The sequence below is a fragment of the Oryctolagus cuniculus genome, chromosome 7, assembly GCF_051225735.1.
Source record: "Oryctolagus cuniculus isolate XC-2025 breed Fujian yellow rabbit chromosome 7, ASM5122573v1, whole genome shotgun sequence".
Lineage (NCBI taxonomy): Eukaryota > Metazoa > Chordata > Mammalia > Lagomorpha > Leporidae > Oryctolagus > Oryctolagus cuniculus.
In genome coordinates this window covers 48,501,102-48,522,894 of record NC_142873.1, presented here as the reverse complement: position 1 = coordinate 48,522,894, position 21,793 = coordinate 48,501,102, and the positions used below count along the sequence as shown (strand labels likewise).

Genomic DNA, 21,793 nt, shown 5'->3' with positions numbered 1-21,793 from the left:
CATTTTTTTGAGAATGAATTTTAATATTTTATTTATTTATTTGAGAGGTAGAGTTACAGAGAAAGGGAGAGACAGAGAGATCTTCAATCTGCTGGTTCATTTCTCAAATGACTGCAATGGCCAGAGCTGAGCCAATCGGAAGCCTGGAGCTCCTCTGGTCTCCCACACAGGTACAGGAGCCCAAGGACTTGGGCCATCTTCTACTGCTTTCCCAGACCATAGTGGAGAGCTGAATCAGAAAAGGAGCAGCCGGGGCTTGAACTGGCACCCATATGGGATGCCAGCATTACAGGCAGAGGCTTAGCCCACTATGCCACAGCGCTGACCCCACCCTCTCAGTCTTAAGTATATTTTTAATGCTTTCTACTAGGTAATGCTTAAAAGAAATCTTTGTGTCTGTTTCTAAGCTGTTAACCCCACAATAACACCACTCATCCCATGTAGGTATACAGTGATAATGGCAAGCAAGCACTCAGATAACACAAGTAAGGGAACAGACCTAGAATCAGGTGAAAAAAAGATGCTATATATATATATATATATATATAGACAGGCAGAGTTAGACAGTGAGAGAGAGAGAGAGAGAGAGAGAGAGAGAAAGGTCTTCCTTCCATTGGTTCACCCCCCCGCAACGGCGGCTACAGCCAGCACGCTGCGCCGATCTGAAGCCAGGAGCCAGGTTCTTCCTCCTGGTCTCCCATGCGGGTGCAGGGACCCAAGCACTTGGGCCATCCTCCACTGCCTTCCAGGGACACAGCAGAGAGCTGGACTGGAAGAGGAGCAACCGGGACAGAATCCCGCGCCCCAACTGGGACTAGAACCCGGGATGTGGGCGCTGCAGGCGAAGAATTAGCCAAGTGAGCCACGGCGCCGGCCAAAGATGCTATATTTTTATGTTCTTCCCAACCTCAAAACTCTCTTCTAGTCCTCTGAATACAGAGAGTGTTTTCCATTGAACTTAAAAGCAAGTTTGACCAGAGTCCCCACTAACATACTCACCAGAAAGAACTGGGGGAAAAAGAAAAATTCCACATTACAACGTTAGCAACACATTACTCAACACTGTGCTACAAGTAAGAACTTGTAAGTCAGCAAGGAACTTTTAGGAAGCCAAGGAAGAACCTTCCCAGTACTCAAAACACAAAAACATCCAAATGCCAAAGCTGGTCAGTCACACTGCCAGTGTACACACGGGTATGAGTGGGTGGAGACCCAGAAAGAAGGCAAAGAGCTGGCAGGTGTGCTTGTCAGCACTAAGACTTCTTTCTTGGATTCATCAAGAACATTTATAACAAAGAAATACTGGGAATCCCACCTATTTTAGGACTTGATTTATATATATTCACAGGAAACACACAATATGTACCCAGCAGAGTAATGTAATAATGGTTACAGCCACTCCCTTTGGAATCAGTCAGAGCTGTATCTAATTTTTCCACTCTCCTGTTTTGTGACTTTGGGCAAGTTATTTAACTTCTCTGTGTCTTAGCAGGAACCTCATCTGATACTCTCTATGGAATCCTCAGAACCAGAAATAGTGCTAAACCATACTAATAAATACTTGGGGTAAATCAATCTGTAAAAGGGTGTGAAGAGCATCATATGGAATTGTTATGAGTACTAAATAAGGTAACATATAAAGCACATACTCACAGTATGACTGAGCTTAGGCTCTCACTATTAAATGGAAAAGTTTGGGAGCCGGTGCTGTGGCACAGCAGGTAAAGCTGACATCTGTGATGCTGGCACCCCTTATGGGCACCAGATCAGGTCCCAGCTGCTCCACGTCCTGTGTCCAGCTCCCTGATAAGGCACCTGGGAAAGCAGCGGAAGATGCCCCAAGTGCTTGGGCTCCTGCACCCATGTGGGATACCCAGAAGAAGCACCTGGCTCCGGGTTTGGACTGGCCTGGCTCCAGCCGTTTTGGCTATTTGGGGAGTGAATCAGCAAGTGGAACATATATATCACTCTCCGTCTCTCTCTTTCTCTCTGTAACTCTTCCTTTCAAATAATAAAAATAATCTTTAAAAATAAAAATAAATCTTTAAAAAATGGTAAAGCTTTCTTCCACTTGCTTCCCCAGTAGATCAGAAGTTATTTTTTCTTTTTAAAGATTTAGTTTTATATTTATTTGAAAAGTAGAGTGACAGAGACATTGAGAGATCTTCCACCCACTGGTTCACTCCCCAAATGGCCACAACCACCAGAGCTGGGTCAGGTCAAAGCCAGGAGCCCAGAGCTTCTTCTGAGTCTCCCATGTGGGTGCAAAGGCCCAAGCAATTGGGCCATCTTCTGCTGCTTTCCCAGGCACATTAGCAGGGAGCTGGATTGGAAGTAGAGCAGCCAGGTCTCAAACCAGCACCATATGAGATGCTGGCATTACAGGCAGCTGCTTAACCCGCTATGCCACAACACCAGCCCCAGATCAGAAGTTGTAACAGAAAAGCCACAGCAAGGAACAAGCTAGGATAAGGACTGTAGAAGCCAAGCACTGATAGCTATTTAGTACTAGAGACCTACTCATAAAATTCAGGAATATTTAGTCTTGGCAGATGTAATTAAATAACAGTACCAGGCCCTTATAGTAGGAGCATAATAATTGTTAGTTGATTCAGAAAATGCTCTTTAGAATCCTCATGTAAGGAACAACAGGTAAAACCTAGTCAAAACACAAAAGGAGTGAGGGTTAGGCACTGTGGCATAGCCTGTATCCCATAATGGAGTGCTGCTTCAGATCCAGATGATGGCTTAAGTGCTTAGGTCCCTGCCACCCAACGGGACCCATATGGGAAACCCAGATGGGGGTATGGACTTCTGACTTTGGCCTGGCTATTGTAGGCCTTTGCGAAGTGAACCAATGGATGGAAGATTCCCCCACCCCTCACTGTCGCTCTGCCTTGCAAGTAGATGAAAATAAACAAACATTAAAAAAAAAAATAAAGGAGTGAGAATGAGTCTCATCTTAAATATGCCTAACTACATTTTTAAAAATAAATCCCCATACTGAAATGCCAGTTTGAGTCCCAGCTGCTCCATTTCCAATTCCATTTCCTGTTAATGCACCTGGGAAGGCAGAAGATGTCCCAAGTCCTTGGGTCCCTGCCACCCATCTGGGAGACCAGGATGGAGTTCCTGGCTCCTGGCTTCGGCCTGGCCCAATCCTGGCTTTTGTGCCCGTTTGGGGAGTGAACTAAAAGATGGAAGATCTGTCTCCCCCTCTCTGTCACTCTGCATTCAAATAAATAAAACATACAAAAAAAAACATACAAAGGATTTTTAAAAAGCTATTGGATCCTCTAAAAATCCATTAGCAAAACTACTCAACTCATTCACAACACTGATTCTCTTTTTCAGGTAGTAAGATTTGTTCAAGTAAACTGTTCTTAACTGCTGACCCGGTAATTAAGCCTTAAAGATTTAGGTTCAAAACTACCCTCCTCCTCGTGCTCCAAAAGGACTATGGGGCCTTTACGGCTACCTCACTTACAGCTTTGTAATGGAAGTGGCCTACCTACTTGTGTGTATTAGGGAGGGAGACCATTTCATCTTCAAAACTAGTTCTCTAGAGAAAACACACTTAAATCCAAAATCTGAAGGGATCTTTTCACTTGAATATGAAGAACTAAATCTCAAAACAAGAAAACTTTAGGAAATCAAGGCTAGTGTTGCATTATGAGCCTGACAGACCTAACTATATACATTGAGTGCTTAAAGATAAGGAAAACCTATGCAGAAGTGAAAACAGCTTGTGGTTAAACCTCATCACAATGTGGTCTTTGGCTTCCCATTTCATTTCCCAGGCATCTGTGCTGTGTTTTAACCACAAGACCCTCCTCCTTAGCAGTGTGATATAGTAGAAAGAACACTCAAAAGAATTGGCTCTATGTTGTTTTATTATTTACAATGGTAATTTAGAAAGTTCATGAAAAAATGGAATTTAAAAATAAGTTTAGGGGCCAGCACTGTGGTGCAGGTTAACATCCTGGTCTGAAGTGCCGGCATCCCATATGGGCGCCAGTTCAAGACCCGGCTGCTCCACTTCCAATCCAGCTCTCTGCTATGGCCTGGGAAAGCAGTAGAAGATGCCCCAAGTCCTTGGGCCCCTGCACCTGTGTGGGAGACCCAGAAGAAGCTCCTGGCTTCAGAAGACCTCTCTCTCTCTCTCTGCCTCTCCTTTCTCTGTGTAACCCTTTCTTTCTTTCTTTTTTTTTTTTTTTTTTTTTTTGAGAGGCAGAGTTAGACAGTGAGAGAGAGACAGAGAGAAAGGTCTTCCTTTTTCCGTTGGTTCACCCCCGAAATGGCCGCCACAGCCGGCGCTGCACCGATCCGAAGCCAGGAGCCAGGTGCTTCCTCCTGGTCTCCTATGCGGGTGCAGGGCCGCACCTGGGCCATCCTCCACTGCCCTCCTGGGCCACAGCAGAAAGCTGGATTGGAAGAGAGGCAACTGGGACCAGAACCCAGAGCCCATATGGGATGCCAGCGCCACAGGCGGAGGATTAACCAAGTGAGCCACAGCGCCGGCCCCCTGACTTTCAAATAAATAAATAAATCTTAAAAAAAAAAAAAATAAGTTTAGGGGGCCGGGGCTGTGGCACAGTGGGTTAAAGCCCAGGCCTGAGGCTTGAGGCCTGAGGCACCGGCATCCCATTTGGGAGCTGGTTCTAGTCCCGGCTGCTCCTCTTCTGATACAGCTCTCTGCTATGGCCTGGGATAGCAGTGGAAGATGGCCCAAGTGCTCATACTCCTGCACCTACGTGGGAGACCAGGAGGAAGCTCCTGGTTCCTGGCTTTGGATAGGCACAGCTCTGGCCATTGCAGCCATCTGGGGAGTGAACCAGCAGATAGAAGACCTCTCTCTCTGCCTCTGCCTCTCTGTAACTCTTTCAAATAAATAAAATAAATCTTTAAAAAAAAAAAAAAGTTTATTTTGCTGCACAAAAATTCTGAAGCCATATATAGATTTTTCATAACATGCATTTTCCACAAACTTTTTTTTTTAAGATTTATTTTATTCATTTGAAAGGCAGAGTTACAGAGGTAGAGACAGAGAGAGATCTTCTGTCCACTGTTTCACTCCCCAAATGGCTGCAATGATACGAAGCCAGGAGCCAGGAGCCTCCTCGGGGTCTCCTATGTCAGTACAGGGGCCCAAGGGCCTGGGCCATCCTTCACTGCCTTCCCAGGCCATAGCAGAGAGCTGGATCGGAAACGGAGTGGCCAGGACTCGAACCGGTGCCCATATGGGATGCCAGGGCTTCAGGCCAGGGCTTCAACCTGCTGCACCACAGCACCAGCCCCTCCATGAGCTTTTTAAGACCCCTCATAAGCATGGATTTCAAAACTTCGTGCACCTACATAAACTTATCTTTTAACATCAATTTCCACAAACTTTTTTTCCCACAAACTTTTTAACGTATACTCATCCTAGGCATAGGAACAAAAACTATTTCATTTAAATTATCTGAATTTGGGGCTGGACTCAGAACTTTTTAAAAGTTTCCATCGGGCCAGCATCATGATGCAGTAGGTAAAGCTGCTGCCTGCAGCACCAGCATCCCATGCTGGTTCTAGTCCTGGCAGCTCCACTTTTGATCCAGCTCCCTACTAATGCAGGGAAGATGGCTCAAGTCTTTGGGCCCCTGCACCTACATGGGAGACCCAGAAGAAACTCCTGGCTCCTGGCTTAGGTCTGGCCCGGCTCTGATGGTTTAAACATTTGGGGAGTGAACCAGTGGACAGATCTCTCTCTCTCTCTCTCTCTCTCTCTCTCTCTGTGTGTGTGTGTGTGTGTGTGTATCTGTAGCTCTTTCAAATAAATAGAATAAATCTTAAAAAAAAAATGTTTAAGGTACCCTGTTGGAGAGATGTAGCAGAACCAATGAAACCCAACTCCCCTACTGCTATAACTCACTAATTATCAAATTCTATGTATTCCTCTTGGAATAACTCAAATCTCTGTCTACTTCTTCACTGCCATCACCCTGTTGAGACTCTTTTCCCTGGACCACTGCAGCCTCCTCCAACTGGTCTCTGTTCCTCCAATTTATACCTCATGGAAGAATTGATTTTCCTAAAACACTACATATACATACACATACACATACAATTTGCTGCTTGGAAATCTTTCACTGTAAGGGGATTCAGTAAACCACACTCCCTTGCCTATGATAAGGCCCCCTCCAGTTTATCTTACTCTCCAACTTTACTGATCCACTTCCCCTCTAGGTCTGTGCTATGAACCCTCTACTTGTTCTGCCGCCAACAAGATGGGTTTCGCTCATGTTCTCCTTCGAGTGCTTCCCCTCTGCACTCATTCAATCCTCTCTCTTCTCTCAGGCCTAGCTTACCCTAAGGGTCAAATGTTCCCTACCTACTCTCACTGAACTGCTACAGAACTCTATAAACTGTACCCCTCACTTAGTACCGTGATTTTGCATTGCTATTTATCTATTGATACAAATATTCAGTACTCACAATTATTAAGTTCTTAATGACATAACTCTACATCTGAGGCCTAACTTCTCATAGAGTAGATATCCAATAAAATGTTTGTTGTTGATGGTAACTAATACCTTAAACAAATCATTAAAATTTCTTGGGCCTCGGGGGCCAGTATCATGACACAGCAGGTTAAGACACTGCTTGCAACACCAGCATCCCATATGGGAGCACCCATTCGAGTCTCGGCAGCTCTGCTTTCAACTAGCTCCCTGGTAATGCACCTGGGAAGGCAACAGAAGGCCCCTGCCACCCATGTAAGAGGCCCAGATGGAGCTCCTGGCTTCAGCCTGGCCCAGTCCTGTCTCCCTCTCTGTAACTCTTGTCTTTCAACTAGATAGAAAAATATTTAAAAATAACATGTTCTGGGCCTCATTTAGGAAGCCATTATACTATGTAAATTTTCCTTCAGTCCTAAAATGTGTATGACGACACACATAACTTCTACATAGTCTGTACTTGTTTCTCATATACAGATATGCATTTATGTATGTATAACTATGCCCTATTCAGCTCAGAGTGTAAATTCCCGAGGCACCAATGCTCCTACTACTTGTTTAGCTTACTTGCTGGGTAATACCTCCCTGGTATCTCCTTAGTGCATCTTGCCCAGATTCTAGTACTGAGCAGGTGTTCAGTGGAAAGGAATTTATAGTCTCGTCCAGGCAGCAAACATCAAGGGAAATTGGCATAATCTTAATTTTCATAATGAACTAGTATATTACAAAAAATTACAAAGATGATGCGTGAGAGAAGGAATTTAATGTTGTTAAATTCAGAAGCTACCTTGTGCCAAAGAGCTGGGAATTTATTTTAGGCAACCAAAGAAGCAAGGACGCGGCAAGTCTGAAGTCTTTACTCTCAAGTTCTATTTTCAGACTTCTGAGAAGGGGTATGGGAAGTCTCCATCCCTGGCCAGTAAACAATAGGAGCCAAGTATTCTTCATGGCAAGGAATCTTGTCCTGTAGTACTGATGAAATTCTCAGGAAATGAATGGTTTAACAATCAAGTGAGCATCCAGTTCAAAGGAGACAAAAGCAAATGTTCAGAAACACAAAGGAGCAGGTAAATTTTTAAAAAACAGATGAGAACTCGCTGTTTAAAATATATTTTTGCTAATAGTTTTATATTTTTCAATTGTCTGTTTTAATTTCTCACATGGAACTGTCATCAGGTAAATATCAAGATTTATTAAACACTAAAACCTCAGAGAGAATTCTCTTCTCCTTTTCCTTTGATATCAGCTATTAATGATTCAAAAGGTACTAGAGTAGACCAGTGCATTTAAAATGACCCTGGCTTTTCAAAGCACTATTTTTAGAACACAAAAGTTACTTTCAAAGCTGCATTCTATATAATGATACTTCCCTAGTAGGCATCCATAGTATGCGACCTGGAACAACTTTGATATATTTAAGGTACAGGTTTATAAAGCAAACCAAGCCAGGTTTTAAAGGATGAGAGGAAACAGAATCTCTTTAAATATTTATACCTATCCCCTTTTGCTCTGTTCCCGTTCCTCAGTCCTGTTCTCTGAAGTCTGCTACCACCTGCCATCTCCCTGTTCCTTTGCATTTCCCCCTGACTTCAGCATCTGCCTTCCCTGAACCTTATAGACACTTCCGAGAACCACAAAGTAATAGCCTGGTGTTAAGAGGTAGGGCTCTTGCCCACTTCCCTGACAGATCCCAAATAAAATGAAAGGGCCACATACAATGTTGTCTTATTTTCCCTACTACCAGATTTTCCTTATCAAGACTAGAAAAAAGACATGGAGGTGTTAGGAAAGGAGGAAAAAAAGTCATTTACTTATGGGAATGTAAGCTCATTATAGCCAACAATTACATGTAGATAGTTATAGCAAAAGTTTTCATCTCAGGCTTATTTTTCGGGGCCTACTCTGGCCTTCATATTACTCTCACACATTCCCCACAACCCTCTCAAATACGTCCAACATGTACTCAAAAGATTTTTAAAAAGTTATTAAAAATTTGAGCTAAACGAAACTACAAAAGAAAGCTGAAAATTAAAGTTCAGAAATGCATCTTTAAAGTATAAATGGACTTGGGATTATCTACGTCAAAAAGACCCATGATGCTGCTGTTCAGAACCCAAGAGAAACTCGAGACCTGAGGTATTAGGTTCATCCATACAAAACCGTTTATGTTTGGCTGTTTACCTACAAAACAGCAGTTTCATATAGTTTCCGAAATATTAAGTTGAGGAGTTTCCACGAGGCCACAACAATAGAATATTAGGATTAAACACTACAGAATTAAAACTTCAAAATATCCCTCTGAAGATTTTAAAGCAGACGCTTTTGAAGCTTCTGAAGCAACCTGGGCTCCTCAAGGAGGAGAGTGCAGCTAAAAGAACACGCACATGTATTATGTATGATTGCTTCCACTGGGCTTGTTTCTTTAAGAGACAAAGAATTCCAGGCCTGAGCAGTATTTAGTAAATGAACAGAGGCTGCTTTTTCTTATCACCCATCTCCAGGGAAAGTGTCAAGACCTTGATGACAAAAGCAGAATTTGATAGCCAGCAAAATGAGTCTGGCCACAGGAGCACACTGCCTCAAAAGCCACCAGGATCAATTCCAGCAAGTCTTCCCATTGGGATGATATCACATCACTTCCCATTTCATTTTCCAAGGAATGTTTGCTCTCACCCCATGCAGGAAGCTGCTCTCACCATTTATGTCCCTTTTTATATAATTTTCAGTGCTGAATGTTTCTTTACAAGCTTTATTTTTCCAAGAGGCCACCCTGATATTCAAAATAAACAGCTCACCCACACAAAGAATGGTCTTTATTCTTTTATTCATTAATATAATCAGTCACTAATAGCCGCTAAATGCCTACCATGTGTAAGCTATATGGCAAACCCTACAAGGGATACAAAGACAAGACTACTTGTCTGTTTTCAAGGAGCTTACAGTGTGACAGAAGACAGGGAAGGCACAAATAAACCAAAATAATATACAACTGCTGCATCACAGGTACCAACGAAATCAACAAACCATGGGAGCATTCAGAAGTGGGAAATACCAGATATCGTGGAAGAAAAACCATGTAGGAACATTTTCATGGGAGAGATCATTCACACTGGGTGTTTAAGGATAGGTAGGCTTCTTAAAAAAAAAAAAAAAAAAAAAAAAAAAAAACAAACAGGGCAAGCAGGAAATGCAATCGAACAAACAGGTTTAGAGATGAAGTGATTGAATCAACTAGAGTCCATGTGCAGATACATCTAAGAGAATGTTGAGAGAAAAGCTGCAAGAGGATAATTACAGTATGAAGCTAGTTATGTACCATTTCAAAACAAAACTGCATGTTTTTTATGAACAAATAACTCATAGAGGGTTAAGTATAGAACATGAAGTGGAATAATGCAAACCAACTCAAGGCAGTAGTCATTCCCTGAGAAAGAGCAAAAGGGAAAGGATGAAGGGTGAGCCTTTAGGTGTATCTAACATTACAGAGAATGAGAGATCTAAAACAAATATGACAGAACGTTAACACCCACTAAATTAGAATTGTAGCATCAAAATCATTAGAATTTTTTAACCCTGAATTTTTGTAGATGCTTGATTATTATGTAAAAATTTAAAAGAAAGGACTAGGTAAATGGAAGAGAGGAATCATTAATAAAAAAGAGCAGTCAGGGGTGGGTTGACTTCTTTAAATCTAGGAGACCACATGATTGGTTTTGTTTTAAGTAGAAAAGGAGCCTTCACATCCCACACACAGCGAGCACAGTTGGAAGGAGGAACCGAGAACAAGGTGGACTGCAGGCTGATAATAAAGGACAAGAGGGAAGTTGTTACTGCCACCCCCAATCAGATAGCTGAGGGGAATGAGAACCACCTTCCTACATAACTTAAATGCCACTGTAACCAAGTCATCTCCCCCAAAACAAAGCCAAGAGAACTTCCAGTAGCATCGGAATTGAGATAAGGACTTGCTGTGAGTGACTATTCTGTGCCTCCCCTCCCCCAAACACTCATAAACAAAAACAAAATGTACCCTTGCCCACTTGAGAAAGAATTAAGAATTGGCAGCTCTGCTAAAGTGGACAATTTCCAAATCAAGGCCCTTCTCTGGGGAAGATGATGACAAAAGTCAGAGAAAAGAATAAAGAAACCACCACTCAGTCCAGTGTTGAGAAAGGCCTATCAATTGAAAGCATCTACCCTTCCATCCTCCCATCTTCTCCTTCTCTTTCCCCTTCCCCTGCCCGCCAATCTGGGGACTTTAAGAGATATTCTATCTTGTTCTTTTATTCTCATCCAGCAAAAATGACCAAAACACAAAATCCAGACTCTCACTTAGTGCTTTAAAACCAAACGATTTCTCCCCAAAAAACTCCAATAGATACAGGGAAGAAAGATTTAGAATCCTATTCTGATGACAACTCTTGCTTTTTAGATATCCTTTCTATTAGTATCCAATTTATCAATTTCTTTTAATAAGCTTCAGTGGCACAATTTAAAACTTTAAAAAGAAAACTTGGGGAGCCAGTGCTGTGGTGCAGTGGGTTAAAGCCCTGGCCTGAAGGGCCAACATCCCATATGGGTGTTGGTTCTAGTCCCAGCTGCTCCTCTTCCAATCCAGCTCTCTGCTATGGCCTGGGATAGCAGTAGAAGATGGCCCAAGTCCTTGGGCCCCTGTACCCACGTGGGAGACCAGGAGGAAGCTCCTGGCTCCTGGCTCCGGATTGGTGCAGCTCCGGCCGTTGCGGCCATCTGGGGAGTGAACCAGCAGATAGAAGACCTCTCTCTCTGTCTCTACCTCTCTCTGTAACTCTTTCAAATAAATAAAATAAATCTTAAAAAAAAAAAAAAAGAAAACTTGAAATGGGGCCAGTGTCATGACATAGCAGGTAAAGCGGCTACTGCAATGCCAGCATCCTATATGGGTATGGGTTCAGGTCCCAGCTATTCCACTTCCAATCCAGCTCTCCGCTAATGTGCCTGGGAAAGCTACCACGGACAACCAAAATGTCTGGGCCCCTGCATCCATGCGGGAGCCCAGGATGTAGTTCCTGCCTCCTGGCTTTGGCCTGGCTCAGCCCTGGCCATTGTAGCAAGGTGGGGAGTAAACTAGCAGATGGAAGATTTCTCTCTCTCTCTCTCTGTATGTATGTAACTCTGCCATGTAAATAAAAATAAATTTTAAAAAGAAAAGAACTTGAAGGGAATTTAGCAATAGAGATAAATACATGTATACACTCAACAAAAAAGATATCTTGACATTCTTCTTTATCTGAATCATTATAGCTGAAGAAACTTAACTTCCTATTCATCCCACTCCAGGGCACCCAATTGCTCCAGGTCAAAAGTCCATCTGTCCAGTGGCACTCTCCGATAAGGTTTTCCTCAGTCAGACCCAGGAAAATACCAATGTTCACTTTGGATTGGTTACAAAGGCCAGTAGGATGGAATGATATTAAGTCTCTGCGTCTCAGCACAATGGCAAAATGGAACATACACTGGAATGGGAGTTGGCACGTAACACAGAAATGAACACACACTTATTAATAATCTACCACATGCCAGCCAATGAAGACTGAACTCTAGACCATGCTATCAACGAACTACTTTTGTGATCCTGAGTAAACCTCAGGCATTCTATTTGAAAATAAATGAGGAAGACTAAGAAAGCTTACTGTTCCTCTCCAGTTCCATGATGCTCTAAACAAGATTACTCTCAACGGTGTGTTACAGTTAAGCATGATGAAGTTATTAAAAGGTCTTTGCTTCGTCCCTCTTCAATTCACTTTATGCACTACTGACAGAAATAACCTTCCCAGGATGTGAACCTTATTTTATCACATGATGCTTAAGATCTTTAGATGGTGCATCATTTATTACAGTACCAGATAAAACTCTCGTGAGAGTTACTTCTCCAGCCTCATCCCTGCGCTCCAACCCTGTCCTCCAGCCATAATAATTACTTAAATGTTACCTGAAGAAGTCTGTTCCATTCCTTTAAGCTTTTGTTCTTGCTGTTTTCTCAGCCTGGAGTGGATTTCTCCCCATCACCTGTAGGGTATATTCTTAACTCATCTTTCCAGATCCCGTTCAAGTGTTGTCTCCTCTGGGAAGCTCTTTCCAATCTCCACGTGCCCAAGGCAGAGGTGACCTTTGGACTCACCCTTCCCCGCTATTCCTTCTACTGCAGCGGGTACCACACTTCACACCACCTATGCATTGATACATCTGTTTTCTCCCACTGGACTCAGAAGCCCCTTCTGGGTACAGACCTTATCTAACTCATCTCCACCTCCCCAGTGCCTAGGCCAGTGCTTACAAGACAGGAGATGCTCAGGGCCAGCACTGTGGCATAGCAGGGTTAAGCCGCCTATGGTGCTGGCATCCCCAATGAGTACCAGCTCAAGTCCTAGCTGCTCCACTTCCAATTCAGCACCCTGCTAATGCGCCTGGGAGGGCAGAGGAGGATGACTCAAGTGCTCGGGCCCCTTTACCCACATGGGAGACCCAGGGGAAGCTCCTGGCTCCTGGCCTCAGTCTGGCCCAGCCCCAGGCCTCTATGGCCATTTGGGGAGTGAACCAGCAGATAGAAGATCTATCTCTGTCTCTTCCTTTCTCTCTCTGTGACTTTGTCTTTCAAATAAATAAAATCTTAAAAAAAAAAAAAAAGATAGGAAATGCTCAACAGATATTGATGGAGTAGGCAGCAATGGTACAGGAAACAGGAAAGAAGGAAGAACCAATTAAGGTGGCTTTGAAGAGTGGGGAAATGTTAGTTTTTGGTTTTATCTGCTCTTTCCCTAAACTACAGTCCTCAGAGAGCTCATTCTCTTAGTTACAGCTACCAACCCCATCAATGCCAATGAATTCAAAGCTCCATTTCCAAACTGATTAACCCCCATCTCTACCCCAGCTTTAGGTCCATAATTCTCACAATCAGAAGAGCTTTCATTTGGACATTTCATTGCCACTTTAAATCCAACACATCCCAAAGTGAACTTATCGCATTCACTTATCACTTAAAAATATGGGAAACTTCTGAGCTTCTGTATCACAGTCATTGCCTCAGATGTTCAGGCTTAACATGTCAGTAATATTTAACTCTTCACACTCCCTCATCTCCCGCATTCAGTCCTCAGCAATTTCACTTTTTTCTCTACAACCTGTTTTACACTCTGTCCTCATCTCATCTCACCCTCCACAACTCTTAGCTTGGGCCCCACCACTTCATACATCCCAGGTGTCAAATCTCCCCTCCAAGCCAACCTGTGTCTTGCAATTCTACATTTTACACTTAAAATATAAAATATAAACTACAGTGGGTATTTGGCCCAATGGCTAAGACACCCACATCCCATACCAGAGAGCCTGGTTCAAGTCCTGGCTCCACTCCCAATTCCAGCTTCCTGCTAATGCACACTGTGGAGGCAGCAGGTGATGGCTCAAGTAGTTGAATGCCTGCCAGTCACATGGGAGACCTGAATTGAGTTCCTGGCTCCCAGCTTTGGCCTGGCCCAGCCTCAGCTATTGTGGGCATTTGGGGAGTCAATCAGTACTAGATGGGGGAGCACTGTCTGTCCATCTGTCTTTCCTCAAATAAAGAAATAATGAAATAAAATATAAACTTACAATCCTGGCTTTTTAAGACACCCTATAAACAAAGCTCCGAACCAACCTATCCAACTTCATTTCACGACTGTTACTGTTACTCACATCTCATCACTGTCCCAAGAACATCTCAGGGATGATCCTGTTTCCAGGCTATTGCTTAATCCCTTTCAGCTCAAAAAAAAAAAAAAAAAAAAAAGATTTTGCTGTTGCTGTCACTCTCCTGATCCTCATCCATTATACCTTATATACTTGATTTTTTTATATGGAACAAGTTATAATTCCTCTGTGACACCATTCAATATAGTTACCTGAGTACTCTTCTAACCAAAACACCTAAGGTATAAAAAGTCTGTGCCATATAATTGATAATATACTTTCACATTTTAAAATTTCGTCTGGAATATTAATAGCGGCTCAACAGATGTTCACTCCTTTCTATTCCTCTCACTCTGGACTTTAAGCTCTCCAAGGGCACAAAATTATCACTTTTCCTAATCCTCTACAGTACTTAGCATACAACTAAAACTCATAGCAGGTCACTAAAAACAATGGTTTAGTAATTTCTCCTATCCAAAGTTATTCCTCAAAAGAAAAAAAGGAATAAGATATAATCTCTTAAAATGCAACTGAAAATCCCAATATAGGGATTCCTCTCCACCTCTGATTTCCAGCTCAGATATTCTTCAATCTCCTGACTCAGGAGGTAAATAATAATCCTGTGCTCATGACATCACAAACACATAGTTTTGTAATGACTGTAAAGAGGTGGGGGGAGGGCAGCAGGGATGGAAGAAAGCCAGTCAGCTGAAAAACAAAGACTGAAAGAACAGCTCTATGATTTTTGTTTACTCCTGAAATGTGGACACTTCTTCTATCTTTTTTTTAATATTTTCTAACAAGTTTCCCTCAAAAGGAAAAATGTGACAGGTTTTCAGTGAAACTGATATCCAGAAAACCCTCTATAAAACCCCAATCCTTGCGAAAACCAGCTTAATCTTTAACAAGGCAACAAGAATGCAGTGAGGTTCCTCCAGATATTGTGAGTGAAGACTCATCCTGGCTGCAACACAGGCATCATCTACCAACCTTTGTATATATCAGGCGGACGGCCTGAGAGACCACACTGGACCCGCCCAGGCTTTGAAAAGAAATGGGTCTGTATTAACATACTAGTATAGTCTTATCAATGTCCACAGATTATTTATCGCATGGATTCCCAAGGCCAAATCTTTAATCCACAACTGACTATCCTTCAGCATCAGTGTATTCTCCACACTACCAGGTAATACAGGCTTTGAAATGCAAATTAATTTCAATATCAGTATGATCAAAAAAAGAAAACCTAAAATCCAGCTTAAAACATAATGCAGGGAGGAAAGAACCACTGTATTCCTAAAGTTATATCTATGTAAAAAAATGCATTCATTAAATAAAAATTTAAAAATAAAAAAAAAACAATGCCGTTTCAAACCAAGAAATTTCTTCATTAAGTTCTGAATTATCCATACCAATACTCCCTACAAGAGCAGAGAAAACCACAAGTTAAATGCACTTGAAACATAATGCTGTTCTTACCATAAGCTCTTGAGAATCCAGTGACAGTCTTGAGACTTTCCCACAGGTTGGTGCACAAGCTCAGCATCACAAGGTACATAAAAACAAAAGCTTCTACAAGGAATAGTCTGTCTCCTGGCTTTATCCCTTTGGACCAGGACAGCAGAGAAGCAGAAGAGTCACAATATACTCGTGCCTGCCCACTTGTCCCCAAGTTCCTGAACCAAAGCTCAATACTTCTCATTAAATCCATCCTTTGTTCAAGGACCTACAATGACTCTATTGACCTTTCTATCAACACCCAGCGGAGTCTGGCTGAGTCCTGTCCACCCTCTTGCCTGCTCTGCTCATGACTTGACCAACCCACGTTCTCTCCAGCCACTCTCATGTATTCATTCCCCCACATGCACTGTAGTCATTCAGTCATCACTGTACTCTGCACGTTCTATACTTTCCATCAGGAAGATCATTTCCTTTATTTTAGTCCTAAAACAGAATAATTACTTGGATGCTCATTTACTTGGATGCTCATGCTTATGTCATAGATAAGGGTAGGGAAGCAACTTGTCCAAGGTCACATAGTAAAAACCAGAATCAAGATTTAAACCAAAGTCCATCTAATGCCATAGCCCATAACTACAAGTAATCAATAGCATCCCAAGTCAATTTCACAATTACTGATCCAGAAATCTCTTCTAATTTATCACATCAATTCGTTTTTTGTCATTTCAAGTTTTCTCAGCTCTTACATATTCCATCTGCAGCACATTAAACTTGGTTTTGTTTTCTAACAAAACAAGGTCTGCCTTCCCATTACCGTACCACCTACCACCCTCCCTCCTCACCACCACCTTGATCACAAGGACAAGGACAACTGTCTTTTGTAACTTTTCTCTCTCCAAAAATTGCACTGAAGCTTGGAGCTCAAGTCATTAGAACTACACAGGGATGTTCTACATTATTCAACAAAGATTTATTTTTTAAAGAAAATAAAATTCCTTTCTCTGCCACATTAAAAAAAAATCAACTGAGGAGATCAATTGAGGGGCAGCCTTCTGGCATAGCAGTTAAGACATAACCCAGGGCCATCTGGGGAGTGAAACAATAAAGATTCTATCTCCCTCTCTCTCTTTCAAATAAATAAGCAAATCTTCAAAAAGAAAGAACGAACGAACGAACGAAAGAAAGAAAGAAAGAAAGAAAATGAAAAAGACATAACTTGGACACCCACACCTCACATAGAATGCCTGAGTTCGGGTCCTGGCCCTGCTCTTAGTACCAGTTTCTTGTTAATGTGAAGCCTGGGAGGCAGCAGATGATGGCTCAAGTACTTGGGTCCCTGCCACCCACACAAGAGAATTCCTGACTATCAGCTTCAATCTGCTGAATGCATTTGGAGTGAACCAGTGGATAGAGATCTCTGTCCATCTGCCTATCTGTTCTTCTCTGCCTTTCAAATAAATAAATAATCAACTGAATTCAAGCATTCATGATAAAAACTGCCCTGAACCTATGTTCCAATTATACAATTTTTTTTTAAGATTGATTTATTTATTTGAAAGGCAGAGTTACCAAGAGGCAGAGGCAGAGGCTCCCCAAATGGCTGCAACAACTGGAGCCAGGAGCTTCCTCCAGGTCTCCCACACAGGTGCAGGGGCCCAACCACTTGGGCCATCTTCAACTGCTTCCCCAGGCCATAACGGAGAGGTGGATTGGAAGTGGAGCAGCTGGGACTCGAATCCATATGGGATGCCAACACTGCAGGCAGCAGCTTTACCCACTATACCACAGCGCCAGCCCCTATACAGACTCTTAATTATGCAAATTTATCAGGAGCTATTGAGACGATTCCAGGCTGATATTCCACAGCTTCTAAGTTCTCATAGGAAATATACAGCTGAGGTCACACGTTAAAACATTGTTTGAGGATTTTCCCTTTGGTGGGACAAGTGTTTGGGAAAAGGAGAGGGGTACTTCCCCACAGAAATAACTATACAAATACACACACACACATTATGATGACCTCTGTCGGCATCCTCTGAATGCTTGCTATATTTAGGGGCCCCAAAGATTTACAAGAAGCACTTAGCATCTCCAAACTTATTTTTGATACTTTTCCACTGTAATTCACCTAGTTATATATATTGAATCACCAATATTCCTAAGAAAACCTTCAAAGAAATGAACAGTGGGGCCAGCATTGTGGCACAACTGTAAGCTAAATCACTGCCAGCAATGCCAGCACCCATGTACACACCAGTTCAAGTTCTGGCTGCTCCGCTTCCCATCTAGCTCCCTGCTAATGTGTCTAGGAAAGCAGTAGAGGATGGTTCAAGTGCTTGGGCCCTTGCAATCATGTGGGAGACCTGGAAGAAGCTCCTGGCTTCGGCCTGGACCAGCCCCAGCTGTTGTGGCCATCTGGGGAGTAAACCAGCAGATGGAAGATCTGTCTTTCCCTCTCTCTGTAACTCTGTCTTTCAATTAAAAATAAAAAATTAAATCTTTTTTAAAAACATGGAATAGTGATAGCTACTGGGCTGCTCTAGTTATTCTTCAGTATATTCAAACTCTTCAATTTCCACACCCTAGAATAATATATGCAGTTCAACTAAAGAAAAGTTGGTATATACAGATATAAATACAAATTATCTATATATCATCCAATTCACACAGCTAAAGCAATCACTGACAGTCACCAGATCTGGGAAGGTATTGTGACTCTTAAAATTAGATTTTATTCTCCAAATTAAATCTTTTTTCAATAAGAGATCTCAAAACAAAGAGATTTAATTAGCTTTGGGAAAATTTCAAATTGTTGGTGACCTATGGCCACCAAAGTCCAACTAACAATTAGCATTCATTACTGCTTATCCTGCCTTACACAAGTCAGCAAGTCAGCGCACAGTCCTTTCTTTGGCAAAGTTTTGCACTGTTTTTCTTCTAAGAGAGTCTTTGATATTAAATGAAAGGAGCAAGTCAAATCAGGCAACAACAACAAAAATTAGTGACAGTTTGGAAACTATCTTCCTTCTGTCTTCCCTATTTGGATGCATAATGTCCAAAGCAGATATCTGTTCAATTCTAAATTATTCATGCTAATGGATAATTATTGGCAAAAAGGTGCTGATAATCCAAAACGGGGAAAAATCTAAACAAAATCTATTTTGGTTTTGGAATATATGTTTTGCGTATATTTACCTTCTCAATTATCCCTAGCATGAGCTAATATTTGTACGCACTTGCAATCTCTAAGTACATAGCAACTGGCCACTTAGGTGGGGAGGTGCTCCAAGTCATGCCAGTTGATAGTGGAAATTAGAACAGACTGCTATTCAGCCTGAAGATGAGCAACATGCATTTCAATTATTTTACAGTGCAGTTCAGCTTTCAGAATATCAATAGACTACCAGTCCTCTGTCCCAGTCTCTAGCTAATGTGCAATAGGTAATAGGTGATCTCTCAAGTGCCTGAGCCCCTGCCACCCACACAGGCGACTCAGACTGAGTTCCAGACTCCTGGTTTCAGCCTGAATGCTGTTGCCAGCATTTGGGGAGTGAACAAGCAGATGGAAGATGTTTGGCTGTGTGTGTCTGTCTGTCCTTCAACTACTGGGATTAGTCACCCTGTTGGACTAGATTTACCACCTGTTCTCTCCACTGTCCCTTCCCACCTATGAAACAGGTTCTAAAAGACAAAGAGACTCAAACGCCTCAAAGATCTCCCAAACAGTACAAGAAGCTAAAGACCAGCCTCTGATTTTTTAAATAAAGCATTCCTATAGTATTTATTAAAAGTTCAGGAGAAAAAAAAGCCAAAGGACTGCTAATCCTTGGCTTTACATTCATGAAAAGAAAACTGTGAAAATTGGGCGACGGGGGAAGGAACCCTTTTACATGAAAACATTTTTACAGTTTCCCTTGTCAGCTCCCTTTAACTTTCAAAATTTTACATGTGCATTGCGCCCAGAGAAGCCACCTAGGTTAGGCGGACAGACTGTACCAGGAGGGGGGAGCGCGCGCCTCGGAACGCAGCTCCTTTTGAGCCGACAAGCTAAAAATACGCCGGCCCAGTAAACAAATCCCATTCCATCCCGAACGGAGCCACACCGTTAACCTAGTAATTATGAGAAGGGTGAGATCACGCAGCCCCCGGCTTACTCATCATCAGCTTCTAAAGTTTCCATCGGCTCACGGCAACTTTGCCTTTTTCTAAAGTTCACAAGCGTGCCCTAGAATCTCTCAGGCGCGCGCACCACACACACACACACACACACACACACACACACACACACACACACCTTTTTCGCTCCCTTCCTCCATTACTGGACGCACCTCAGTTTGGCTACCCACAGGGAGAACAAGCTTGTTGTCTTTTCGTTTGACTTTTATACTGAGACGTTAAGATGAACTTTTATCCTACCAGGGGGCTAGGAGCCCGCACGGTAGCCACCTCACAAACTCCGCCATCCCTCCCCGAAAGTCTAGCTGACAAGAGGGGACCGTCCACACCGCCCCGCACAGCTCAGGAGGGGAGGCCAGGAACCGGGGAGGGTGGCCAGACACGCGGGACGCAGGTGGAAGGGAGGCGCAAAGGAGAAAAGGGGACGAAGCGAGGAGCGGCCAGGGCGAGGAGGGGGTGCCCGGGAGAGATGGCTTCGGGTGAGATACAATCAGAAAGCAGCAGGGGGACAGTGGAGATCAGAGGGGCAGAGTTTGGGAGTCGGAAGAGGCGGGAGGGGCGGGAGCGGACGGGAAAGGGGTCGGGGCGGGGGGCTCCGTTACCCTCGCGACTCCCGGGGCAAGGCCCTAGGCCGGGGCGGAGCACGGGGCCCGGCCGCCTCTCCTCATTCCTCGGCAGTGACCCCCGGGTCCGACCGGCCCCTCCCCCGACGACGATGGAGGCGGAGGCGGCGGCGGACACTGCGACCGGGGCTGTTGCTCCACACAGGACCTGGAGCTGAAGCCAGACGGGACTGATCGGGATTGGCCTCCCTCTGTGGCTTTTTGCCTGCTCCACACCCGGTCGCCACTCCGACTCCGGCGGCTGGTTCAGGATCGGTGGCTTTCGGCCGTCCGGCCGGAAACAAGCGCCAGTTTCCGGCCGGAGCGGGTTGGTGGTGACACCCAAGCCGCCCCCGGGCCTCCTCCCGCCCCGCCCCGTAGCAGCCCCGCCTTCAGCGCCGCTCCCGGAGCTGCGGCCGGTTTGGCGCTTGCCCCGCGCGTGACCCCGTGTTTTCCAGGCCCGCGTTCCTAATGCCCGTGGTCTGGAGCATTCTTGAACCGGAGCTGGGGGGAGGGAGGGGGTGGACCGGGTGGATTCTTGAGACTTCGGGGCAGAATTAGTTGGCCCCAGCCCTTTGGCAAGGAGCGGAAAGGGGTGGGGTGGTTCTGGAAAGGTGAGAGGTACGAAAGTACTTTAGAACGAGGAGACTGAAATTCTGGTTCACCTACACAGCTGTTCTGGACTGACCAGAGGAAAATGAACGCTTCTTTCAGACCGGGCTCCGGCTGGTTGTGCATGTCCCTTGCTACTTCACTCTTGAAGTGGACTACCCTTCTCAGTAAATACTTGGTATTTGTTTACTAGCCTAATGGTTATTGACACGTCTGCCTTAGACTGTTAGGCATAATCCAAACAAGTTAGGTTGGGGCCGGACTTGGCGGCCAGCCAGTTAAACTGCTGTTTCTGATGCCCACATCCCATACCAGAGCGCCTGGCTGGAGTCCTGGCTACCCTCTCTGATCCACCTTCGTGCTTATGCACAACCCCGGGAGGCAGAGCCGATGATGCAAGCGCTTAGGTCCCTGCCATCACACTGGGGGAGACCCAGATGGAGTTCCAGGTCCCTGACTTTGGCTTGGCCCAGCCCTTTCTGTTGCAGCCCTTTGGGGAGTGAACCAGCAGATGGAAGATCTCTCTCTCTCTCTCTCTCTCTCTCTCTCTCTCTCTGCCTTCAAGGAGATGGAAATAAATAAACATTTTTTTAAAGTTATGCCGCATTTTTGTTTGTAAAGCTTTTTACAACATTAGAGCATAATTCAATTCAGATACTTATTGAGTCCCTACTCGGTGCCAGACATTGTGCTCAGTGATACTGAGAATAGAAAAATCAACAGACATAATCCCAGATATCT

General features: G+C 43.8%; 1 protein-coding gene across 6 annotated transcripts in view; it reads right to left on the bottom strand.

Annotated features, from left to right (window-relative positions):
- Positions 1-20,761, bottom strand: part of OTUD7B (OTU deubiquitinase 7B) — a 67,580-nt gene extending 46,819 nt beyond the window's left edge. For 2 of the 6 annotated variants that reach the window (XM_051858714.3, XM_089300009.1), the window contains exon 1: positions 15,681-15,817. The gene's annotated coding sequence lies outside the window, so the exon portion shown is untranslated. Of the gene's footprint in view, positions 1-15,680; positions 15,818-20,440 lie in introns of those variants that run through there. The other 4 variants (XM_051858712.3, XM_070077757.2, XM_017345918.4 and 1 more) reach the window with 4 other exon arrangements.
- Between the last annotated feature and the right edge of the window lie 1,032 nt (positions 20,762-21,793).